Genomic DNA, 12,772 nt, shown 5'->3' on the forward strand with positions numbered 1-12,772 from the left:
GGAAAGAACCAAAAAAGGACGAAAACGTTCTGTGTGCAAGGTGTAAAAGGGAAGTAAATGGAGACATGGAGAAATCAGGGACATGGCAGCATCCTCATCGCCTTGCCTTCTTCCCAAACATTCAGCCTGGTAGAGGGCGAGGTACATCATTCTATAGAGGACCGCCTTTTGAAAGGCAGTTCAGACCAGCAGATACTGGAAGAACATTTAGGCTGCAACCTCGCCGGTCAAATGTATGGCATTCATTCCAGTACAGTGTAGGAAGGGCAATACCCTTCGATGAGATGACTAGGACCCAACAAAGGCGTTTCCAGCGAAACTACGGACGGATGATGAGGCAGCAACAAGGAATGCCACATCCTAAAGCGCCTCTACTACTCAAGGTAGCCAATCAAAACATCCTCAAAGGTAGTAAAGAGACTGGTACAGATGAATCGACGAAGGAATTGCCAGAAACCTCTTCTAGGAGATCAAGGTTTGAGAGGGACAAAAAGGATGAAGAAGATCCAGATCAGCCTCTTGCTATCCAATTCGGTACGTTGCCTCCTGTCATGGCCAATAATTACCTACTGGCCAATGAATTCAAGAATAAAGAAAAGGAAGAAGAGAGGGAGGACAACGAAGGAGAAGCCTGCATGCTGGTATGTGAAGAAGGCCAGACTTCTAGAGAGGCCTACAACGATGAAGAGGATGATGGGATGACAGACATTGAAGAAGAAACCGATCTAGAAGCAGAAAGGAAAAAGAGGAGAGTATCGCGCAACACTTTGTTTAAGCAACTACAGCAAGAGGGAGTTCGCGAAGTAGACTTGTTGGGGGAGCCATCTGAGCGTCCTTTCGACTTCTACGTACTATACGGGACACCCAAAAGGAAGAAGAGAGTACCTCGCTCTGAAAAGTATGGGTCACCTCCAAGAATAATGCCCCCTCCCACAGGTTGGATAACTGATGAGGAAACATTAGAAAAAAGTAAGAAGGAAATTCAGGAGACAGAGGATCAGCGTGACATACTACACGTCGACCTATCACAAGGGGATAATTCGACAAAAAACAAGCCAGAGGTAGAAATAGAGGTTGCCGAAAAGGTTGTTTTTAAACGGCCAGCCATGAAATTGACAAAACACCTGAGGCCATTATACGTTAAAGCTCTAGTTAACGGCGTCCCAGTGGCAAAGGTGCTTGTCGATAATGGAGCGGCTATAAACACCATTCCATCCAGGATGATGAGAAAGTTCGCAAAGACAGAGGGTGATATGATTCCTACAGAAGTCATCCTCACTAGCTTCAATGGAGGAGCAACTTCAGCTAAGGGAGTTATGCCTTTAGACATAACTATAGGTACGACTACTAGGACCACTATCTTCTTTGTAATAGATGGTCCTACTAGTTACAATGTGCTCCTAGGAAGAGATTGGATACACGGAAGTCGCTGTATACCCTCGTCGCTCCATCAATGCCTGATTTTTTGGAATGACAAAGGCGAAGCAGAGGTGGTACAGGCCGATCATAGGCCTTTTGTCGCGGAAGCGAACTCGGTGGAAAAATTCATGTACGAAGGAAACTATGGACCTGTCAGAGTAGTACAAGACGGGGAAGAAACTCAAGTTGTCGCGCAAAGCGAAGAACCATTCTCAATGGACGCACTCACTGAGATGTTCAAACAGATGAGGCCAAATATAGTGGCCCTAGAAGAGCCAGTGATTGGCAAAAGAATAATCAAGGAATCTTAAATGGATTCTGAGTTACAAAAGCAAATGGCCGATATTCAGGCCTTCAAAGTCAGATGATGGCTTTCAATAAGGAATGCAATGACAAAGCGAAGGAAGAGACTGCCCTAAAAGCGCTGAAGGACAAGTTGGCAGTATTCGAGTTAGAGCAAAGCCTTAGCCGAGAAATCAACAAGGTGAACTGTTTGGAAGAGGAAGTACTTACAAAAGAACCGGACGACGAAGTGATGCGGATTCCCAAACCTGGATACCCTCAAGCGCAAGACCCTCTGATCAAAGTAAATATTGGCGATGAAGGAGAAGATCACCCAACGTTCATCAGCCAGATGCTCGACCAAGAGGTTAGTAACAAATTAATCGCTTTGTTAAAAGAGTACAAAGATTGTTTTGCTTGGAAATATGAACAAATGCCTGATTTAGATAGAGACTTAATGGAACATAGATTACCAACTAAGCCTAATTTTAAACCTCATAGGCAACCTCCTAGGCGTTTTGCTCCTAATGTACTCCCTGAAATTAAGAAAGAGATAGAGCGATTATTGAAAGTAGGTTTTATAAGAACAACCAGATATATTGAATGGTTGTCGAATATTGTGCCAGTACTAAAAAAGAATGGTAAACTAAGGGTGTGTATAGACTTTAAAAATTTAAACATAGCTACACCCAAAGATGAGTACCCAATGTCCACGGTGGATTCCTTAGTAGATTCAACTGCCGGACATGTCATGTATTCTTTCATGGATGGGTATTCAGGATACAATCAAATCTATATAGCTGAAGAAGACATACACAAAACTGCCTTTAGATGCCCTGGGTCTCTAGGATGTTTTGAATGGGTGGTTATGCCTTTTGGCCTAAAAAATGCAGGGGCAACTTATCAAAGGGCTATGAATTTAATCTTTCATGACATGATAGGCAAGTTTGTTGAGGTGTATGTGGATGATATAGTGGTCAAGTCCATTAAAGAAGATGACCATTTCGAACAGCTAAGATGTTCGTTTGAACGAATGAGGCAATATAAGCTAAAGTTGAATCCCTTGAAGTGTGCATTTGGTGTTAATGCAGGGAACTTTCTTGGTTTCTTAGTACACAAGAGAGGGATTGAACTTGATAAAAATAAAGCTAAAGCTATTTTAGAAGCCAAACCACCTAGCAACAAAAAGGAGTTGCAAAGGTTTCTAGGCCAAGTAATTTTTCTAAGACGCTTTATTTCTAACTGTGCAGGGCGAACTAAAGTTTTTTCGCCGCTATTAAAGATGAAAAGTCAGGACGAATTCGTCTGGAAAGAAGAACATCAAAAGGTTTTTGAAAGCCTGAAGATATATCTATCAAGTTCGCCAGTGTTGGTGTCACCAATCCAAGGACGGCCGATGAAAGTGTACGTGTCGGCTGAAAAAGAATCAATAGTTGGAATGGTCGCGCAGGAAGACCAAGTTGGTGAAGAAAGGGCAATTTACTATTTAAGTAGACGGTTAACGAAATGTGAATGCAATTACTCTGCTGTTGAAAAATTATGTCTCGCATTGTATTTCACATGTACAAAACTAAGGGCTTACTTACGTCCCATAACCGTTTATTTAATTTCTAAAGTAAATTTAGTCAAGTATATGTTCTCGCGCCCTATTTTACACCAAAGGGTAGGCCTTTGGACACTAGCTTTATCAGAGTTCGAAATACAATATATACCTCAAAAGGCAGTCAAAAATTAGGCTTTGGCTAACTTTCTAGCCGATCATCCATGCCTTGACATGCCTGAAGAAATCGAATTAGAAATCAATTCGTTCGAATTAAAACCTTGGGTGTTGTATTTCGATGGGTCAAAAACCTCTAAAGGTGCAGGAGTAGGGGTAGCATTGATTAATCCTTTAGGAATTTGCTACAAGTTTGCATTCACCTTAGACAGAATGTGCACCAACAATCAGGCCGAATATGAAGCCTTAATTGTAGGCCTAGAACTAATGATAGATATGGGAGTAAGAAATGTGATCGTTAAGGGCGATTCTCAATTAGTGATACATCAGTTGATCGGTAATTTTAAATGCCAAAGTGATTCCATTATAAGTCAATATAAAATCGCCCAAGAATTATTAGAGGAATTCGATCAAGTAGAATTTCAATGCGTTAATAGGATATATAATGACGTGGCGAATGAGTTAGCTCAAATGGCTTCAGGGTACTCAAAGGTCTTGAATTGAAAGTCTACTTGTGAGTATGGAACCATATTGCCTGTAACTCAAAGAAGGACGAGAAAAATTGAACTTCACTGTATACAAGATGGAGATGCAGTGGATTGGAGAACAGAGATTAAAAGGTTCCTTAAAGAACCTAATGGAGGGATTAGTAGGAAAACGAAGCTTTTCAGGGTTACGTAACAAGGAAGCAAAAGATGAACAGTGAATCGTAAAAGAGATGCAAAAAATATGAGGCGTGGTTTGGTAGCAGTGAAATGGCGTGTTTGGGGTTTATAAGGGTTTGCAAAACGATGCACTTTTTCAAGTTATAGAAGGAAACAATGATTGAAATTCTTGGAAATTTCAAACGTTGCTGGAAACATGGAGTGAATATGGCAAAATTCAATAATTATTATTAATTCTGCCATATTGGGGGTTAATTGTTGACACATAAAAATTCAGCCCAAATCTAACAGCCCAAGGAGTAAAGCCCAATTGGAGGATCCCCAAATCAGATAGCCCAAAGAACGAAGTCCAATCGAACGAATCAAGGTGAAGGCCTAAATAAGGGGGCCCAAGAATGCGGTAACGCCATCGCCCAAGTTTGCAAGTCGTCCAGAATCTGAACGAATAGAGTGTCATACGGTCGCCCAGAGCTGTTATTCTATTCTCGCCAAAACCTTCAAGTCGCCCAAGGTATCAACAGACATAACGCATCGTGGTTATCAAGAAATACAGTTATCAAGGCAGTTGTTAAAGTAGCCCTATCACGTCCCACGACTCAAGGAATTCAATCGAAAACGGTTGAACGATGAAAGGTAATGGCAGCAGTTAAAAGGCAGTTTCATGACAAAATGACCACTACGGAGAAAGTGGGTAGTTATAGGACGATCAAGCAGTTTTATAGTAGTTAATCACAAAGAGATCGTCTATGAGGTATAAAAGGGAGAAAGAACATAGAAGCAATGGATCGAATCCAAAACTCTCGAACAGAGAATATGTAACTTTCATTTCCTTAGTTTTTAGACTTAAATACTTTTCTTTCTGTAACTCGTGTGCTTGCACCCCTTGGAGGCACGCTGTTTTTCATTTCCAATTGTAAAGTTCATCGCCCATAAAAGAACACCCCTTTTTGGGACTTTGTCTCAAGAGGTTTCGTCCCTTACACAATCGTCTGATCCTTTTTAATTGTTAGCGACTTAACCTGCGCGAAACACATTGATATCAGATTGAACAGCTTCAAGCCCTTTACTCGCCATCATTTCCTTAAATCTTTGTTCCATGCATTTTCTGTAGTGCTCCTTTGTCAGCCTCTCTACAGCGTCCATGAATTCGGGAGAAATCCCATGATTCACCAGCTTAATTACAAGATCATCAACCGTTAATTTTTAGTACAAATTTAAAAATTCTTTTGGTTTTATGTATTAATAACAGAATTAATTATATATTTATACCTCAAAGAAACCCCAGTTTTCACAAGCATCTTTGATCTTCTCCATTGTTGCAGCCCTTTCTTCTCCATTGAGATTCTCCATGTTAATAACTGGAAAACTTGCCATCTCTCTCTCTCTAGTTATTCTTATCCTTCTCTTGCTGTTTTGAGTCTATGAATCACAGTGTTAAGGGGGAAACCTCGAGGGTAATTTATAGTGGTTTCCAGGATATGGTACCAGTACTGTACAAGAAATATATAGCAGAAGATTAATCCAAATCAAATAAGTAAGATTATCCTGACAAGACTGGTGGAACACGTTCGTGATCACATCTTCATGGACCCATACCAACTTTATTATTAGCATGGTCTTTGGCTTTTTTCGTAGGCCAAACCTCCATGTGATATGGGACCTAACTCAAGTTTTTCCCATGCACGCTTGTAGTTCGTAGGGCTGCTTGATGAAACTGCCTGTCAACTTTCTAACCAGAACCTACAGTAATTCTTTAAGTTTTTTGATTATTTTTAATACACGTGTTTGATGTTTTAAGTAATATTTGTGCGCAGAAAACTATTTGTACAATACTTGATCTGGAAAGAATGTTGAAGAGAATTGACGTTTCAAACTGAAAATTCACTTTTAGAAAAGTAAAAGGGTTTAGGAAATTATGTTTGATTTTGTCATCTATGGAATTGCTTTTTTCTTCCGTCTTAGCCGTTTCTATTATTTTAATGTTTTAATTCACCATAAAAAAAAATGCATATGGTTTAAACATATTAGTAAATCATGAAACCCGTGATTAAGATTTGTTTTCTACAGAAATATTGGTTTTTTTTTTTTTTCCTTTTTGCCTAGGGAGGTAATACATTATTATTTATGATTTTTTTTAACTAACTATAGATGTGGCAACTGGCATGTTTTATTGAGAATAAAAAATAAAACATAATACGTACATAAGAGAGAAAACATCAAGTTAAAGATGTAAAACGAATAATCGATTGAACTTTTCCATCTCGACGCAAGGAATAAAATATAAGAGCTAAATAAATAGTATATTGGTCAAAGACTACATGATTTGAACTTAAAGAGCGATGAAAAAAAAAGCGCAGTCTGATCAAGTCGTATCAAAAGTTATTCAAGTTGCGAATGCATCTTGAATACCAATTATTTATTGCTGTAAATTTTGTTTAAAATTTTTTGGAACATAAAAAAGTTTATTGTTAAAAATAAAATAATCACTGTCGACGTATAGGCAGCCAATAAATTATTTCCCCACATTGACCCTTAAATTTTTAATTTAAGGGTCCGTTTGATTGTAAAGATGGAACTGAATTGCCTAGAAAACGAATACCAGAGAATTGAATTGCTTATAATTGTTTTCCTGAAAATTGTAAATTATTGTGTTTGATTGGAATAATTTTTCACGTGGAAAATGTTGAAATAAAAGTGTTTTTGGTGGTCGTTTGATTTTGTTTTACATGAAAATTGTCAATTAAAGGGATATATTTTACTAGTATTGGGGATGAAATTTGTTTCCATTGCCAACACAAAAAAAATAAAAAAAAATCAAGAAAATCATCTATCTTTTGGTATTCGTTTGATTTTGTTTTATATAGAAATTGTCATTTAAAGAGAAATATTTTTTTACAATAATTCTTAGAATTTGTTTCCATTGCCAACAAAAAAAAAAGGCAAAAAAAATGCTACAGTAAGTAGGAAATTGTGGGAAATTGGTTTTCCCTAAAAACCAAAAAAAATCCAAACTTCAAGAAAACCAAGAATTCGAATTCCATGGAAAAAAAATGTATCAAACACCTAAAGTTGGAAATTCCAATTCCAATTCCATCTTCCAATTTCAATTACACCCTATCAAACACACCCTAATAGTTAGATTAAACCACTAACTTTGACAAATCAATTCAGATATTGTTTTTATTATAATTACAGTAGCCTCAATTTTATGAGAAAGTAGATGTTTGAATTTTGAGTTCAATATTTGTCTCTTATTAAATGTGAATACTAGAATTAATAATTTCATCAAAGCAAACCAAACTCTAATCCTTGCATGTTTGACCAAATCAATATCTAATCTAGCCCCTGTTTGATACCCATTAAATTAAATTACATTACATTCCATTTTTCTCTCTCCTATTTTCAACCATACAATCTTTCATAAAATAATATTACACGTAAATCGAAAAATTTTCCTTCCTTTTCAACCACTTATTTTTCTAAAAAATATATTCCCCCCATTTTCATTTTTAGGTAATGGGGATCAAATAGGGGCCTAATGTACATTTAGAATTTAATCACATTATAAATGAGCATTTATCAAACCTTATTTGACAAGTAGTATTTTGCTTCTTTTTGAGTTAAAGAGTATCCTCAAAAAGACACTTGTAATGGAACGAGACTCAAGTTTATATTTTGTACAAGTTAATCTGGTGAAGTCTCGATGTTGATTAAAAATTACATTATATTGGGATTTAATTTTAAGAGTAGCAGCTGTTAGGGTAGAGTTCCATTTATAAACCCCATCAGTTCTTACCAAATGTAAAATGTATGGAACTGAATCTTCCAAGAGATTTCATGGAAGTGAGTTTTAGCTGAAATTCTGATGGAGATAAGAGAATGGACATGGTTAAGCCTTGTAAAAGAGAGAAAGTTGGTGGTGAATTATGATTGGGCTTTTCCATAATTTTCTTTTCGTAAAAGGCTCTGATTGAACAGACCAAATTAACTCTTCTTGTAATATCAACCAATGGAAATTTAATTTATACTAATTACAGAGTCATGGATAAAAAAAAATTAAATATTGTATTCTATTTAATGTACAAATAAGTTATAACGATTACTAAAATAAATTATCATGACAAATTTTCTTCATCTCTAGCCAAGTCTAGTTAAAACGGGACTATACCACGTGATGTTTATGGAGTAATTTTTTACTGTTGACTGATATAAAAGTCAATAATACGGTAGCAAAAAATTAATAGACACCCAAAAAATGCGAATTTAATTAAGATAAAAAGAAACCGTTTTTCTTTTTTCTTTTTTCTTTTTTTATTTTACCGGAAAAAGGAAGGGATTCTACCAAAATATTACAAGAGTTAACTAACATATAAAAATTAAAAGTAATTAGTGGTTGGTGTAGAGAGAAGCGGGAATCACGTCGGCAACAAAGATTGAATTAGATTATTTTCCAGTTTATCTTAGGTTTAGCAAAATGGGAATGCTAAACATAAGAAAAAGGGAAGTACAAATGAATAAATATATCCTTTGCTTCTTGTTATATAAACACAAAGTCCTTTTAGGGGTCTCTCCATGAAAAAGAGATTGAATATTAAATGATCCGTGCTACTTGGACAGGTACCTGTCCCCTGTTTAATCGACCAATAGGGGGTGCCACATCACCCCCTATTTTCACAGGTACCTATTTGAGTAGAATTACTCATATTAAATTGGACGAGCCCCACTACTTTGGTTGCCTACCGTTGAGCTTGGCTCGAGAAGCAAATAGAGTTGTGCTCGATTTGGAATAAGTCAAGTACGAGTTGGTTTCTCAATTGAGGTGTGATTCAGTTTGCGTCATAAGGTCTCGTCTATCAGAGGCGGAGGTAGTGGGAGACAATACCCAACAATGTCCGCCAGCCCATGTAAATTTGTAAGAAAAAAATTTTAAATTTTGGCCCAACCAGCCCAGCAATGTCCTCCAACCCGTATAAATTTGTAAGAAAAGATTTTAAAATCTTGGCCCAGATATTAGCATTAGCCCAGCTCTAATTTAAATCTCAACTCATGTTCAATACTCAATTATTCAAATTATATTAAAGACACTGCAATTATTAATTACTCTTTTCAAGACATTTATGGAGTGTGAATATTTTATTGTCAAATTAGATATTCTATTTAATACATTTTTGACTAAAATTTATCATAATTATTAAGTAAATTTTATTATAGATAATCTGTATTGATTAAATGTAAAAGTAAATTACTTATTTTAATAGTTAGAGACACTACATATTTTTCTAAATTGTGTATGTTTTCATTCATTGCTAATTCATATTAAAAAAAAAAACTTATTTTGATCATAAAGTAGATATTTAGATGAAAATAAATAACTTACTATAGATTTGATATTGACAATATAAAAAAAAATATGTTAAAACTTATTTATTTATAAAGTAATTTATATTGATAATAAAAAGAATATTTGTTAAAACTTTTAGTTGTTTGGAAAGATTGGTTGTCAAAGTTACTAGAAGAGTACTGATTAAGTAATTTTTTAAATGTTCATTGGTGGATATGTATTTTTGCTTAATTCTATCATGATTCGGTTAATTTATATTTTTTAAGGTAACCATCGATTTTCTATTTGGTAAAAAAATTACAAAAATTTAGTGAAATATCTTAATTTGAGACATCTAAACTTTTATATATTTCATTAAGTTTCGTATACTTTTTAATGTGAACGTCACAAAAATAGACTCCGAAACTCAATTTCTTGTAGCGTAAATTCATTAAAAAAAATTAAATTTCAACCTATCCTAACATTATTTTCTGGGTCCGTTCTTGGTGTGTATATATATGTGCAACATACAACTCTCAATTGTATTGTGCTTTTCAAATGTGCTTGTTTCCCCTTGGAAGGTATACCAATCCAACAGCTATGTCTATTAAACTCTTAGGGAATAAACCAGTAAATAGGTTCTTAGAATGAGCTCGGGAGTGACTCATTCCACTTAACTTACCTCAAGGAATTAATGGTTGAGTATATATTGCCCCTGTTTGATCCCAATTTTTGTAAGAAAATATGTTTTGGAATGTAATTTTTTAGAGAATGTATGGCTCAAAAATAAAGAAAATTTTTCAATTTACATGTAAAATTATTTATAGAAGAATATATGATAAAGAATAAGTTTTTAAAAAATAAGGACTGAACATAGACTGTATCATGAATTTCAAACGAAATTTACGAGGTCTATTAAGCCCTTGTTTGGTCTCTATTTTTTTCAAATTTTATGTTTGGAATAGTGTTTTTTTAAAAAGAATGAAAAAATTTGGATTTACGTGTAATATTATTTTATGAAATATTGTGCAGTTAAAAATAAAATAGAGGAAAAAAAATGAAATGGGGGCTAAATTACATCAATACAAGACGAAGAAGTTTCTTGGGCCTTGAAATATCTTGTGGTATAAAATGGTTCATTCTACCAATAATTATTTTCCTTGTTTTTCACGAGTGTTTTGACTCATTCATGACCACTTGATTTTAATTAGTTTAAATTAAAAAAAATTCAAAAAAAAATAAAATTTGATATATTATTGCTAAGTACCCATTTTAGTTAGTGTAATTTTCAATTGAGGCCAGCAATTATTTTCATCATATTAAATTGACGGATTAAATGTATTCCGAAGATTTTCCAAGTTTAAATGAAAGTGAGGTTAAACCAATTGAAATCACATGAAACTTCACGAAACGGTGACTTGCATGATAGAGCGGACAAAAGAAGCTACCCCTATTCACAGAATCACAATCATAATAAGATGGTTAAAAAGATTGTCACGTAATCGAGTTAATTAAATTAACAATTAAGCTACTCGTACACAATGGCGAATTTAGAATTGGAGTTCAACTAAAGCAGACGTTGACCGTTGACTATTGACCGATGATAGTCAACGTCCATAATATCGTGAAATTGATTAGAGACTGTGGCGGAACTAGATACACTACTAAAACTGGATATGGACTTTTGTTTTTGTTGAAAAAATCATTCCACTATCTATAAAAAACCCTAATTTGCAGTTCAATTAAAATTGGTTCAAAAACAAAGAACACGTACACCTTGAAAAACAAAGCCCCAATAATCATTTTTCAATTAAAATTAATTAAACAGACATCAATATATTAACAAAGTCAATTAAAATTGGTTCCAATTTATCAATAAAAAATTTTCAAAATACTTATAATCTACAAAATTCTCCAATAATAATTTGAGTAGGAACTAGGTAGGAATTTTTTTTCTTGACACGTACTGATAAAACGTAAATCATAACTCATAAATGATAAATCAAACTATGAATTAAGAGGTCGGTGTCGATGGCGACTTGCAGGAAGCAGTAGCAAGTTGCAGGTGTTGAGTTCGGAATCCCGAGGCAGTAAGAGGGAGGAAGGATTTGCGTGCAAATGCAAAATGTAATTGTCAAATTGGCTAACATGAATGGAGGGTAACAGATTTGGAAATTGCTTTTCTATTGGAATTTTACTATTTGTACACCGATATGAGGGGCCCATGCCCAATAAAAAAAGTGTGAACCCCCCCTTGTGAGGGGCACATACACCGACACGTGTACGTGTAGCAAAACTCTTTCTATAGAACCACTAGTCCAACTCGATGCTACACAAATAAATTTAGGCTTACTTTTTCAATAAACAAGAGGCTCAAAAAGAGGCCCAAAACTTAAAAAAGGCCCAATTCATAAACACGTGTCATCTTCTTTCTAGCTTCTTCCAAGTTTCATTTTCGCCTCTACAACTTAAGTTTCCTCCTCCCTGGCTGGCGGGCTTCAGGTGGTAACTACAAATTCAAATGGTGCCAGGACAAGCGGCATACTAGCTCTCCAAGTTCTAGCTTCGCCACTGCTTATACTCCCATTTGTACACCTTAGTTTTACACTCCCTATGTATCAAAAATTATGCCATTGATTGAAAATTGTGTTTTTAAAATAAATGCATCAAAACTTGCCAATTCATGTAGTTGTAAATCAAGGTGTTAACCTTGATGTACGTATAGCATGATTGTTAAATTAATACTCACCGAACTTACCTCAAATGACTTCTTCTTCACCCAAATTAAAAAGATCATATTTTGAAAAAGATTAACCATCCATCAATCATACATATTACATCCGTCCACATGGACAAAAAATTCACGTGGATGGATGGAAATCCTAAGAGGCATTGACGAAGTCTATGTGGACAGATTGAATGGTATGAGCAATGAATGGATAACATTTTTTAAGTACAAGTGAGCACTAAATAACTTTATTTTCTTTTTTCTTTTTCTTTTTTAAATTTTGATGGGCAAGTAATAACCTAAGATAAAGTTCAATAAGCATTGATTTGATTAACTCAGTTTTAAATGGTTATCTTTTTTAATTTATTTGATCTAATTTGACACAAATAATAATAAAATGAAAATCAAGAATTTGTAAAATTTTAATCCCTTTTCATTAAATTTTATAATATTACTTGTGGGTAGATTTCTATATTTATTATATTGATACTTGTTTAATCAATTGTATTTCTTTTTGTTCACACTTGACATTTTAAAGCCTTCATTTTATATTGCTAGTTTGCTATATTTAAGTTCATACTCGTGAATTTTACTACATTACACATTTAGCCCCTGTTGGAGGCCACATTTTTTTTTTTTTT

The 12,772-nt window shown here is 34.7% G+C and overlaps 1 pseudogene; it reads right to left on the minus strand.

Moving 5' to 3' along the window:
- The window catches only part of LOC111370658, an 8,944-nt pseudogene extending 3,435 nt beyond the window's left edge, over positions 1-5,509 (minus strand).
- Between the last annotated feature and the right edge of the window lie 7,263 nt (positions 5,510-12,772).

The sequence above is a fragment of the Olea europaea genome, chromosome 21, assembly GCF_002742605.1.
Source record: "Olea europaea var. sylvestris chromosome 21, O_europaea_v1, whole genome shotgun sequence".
NCBI classification, from domain to species: domain Eukaryota; kingdom Viridiplantae; phylum Streptophyta; class Magnoliopsida; order Lamiales; family Oleaceae; genus Olea; species Olea europaea.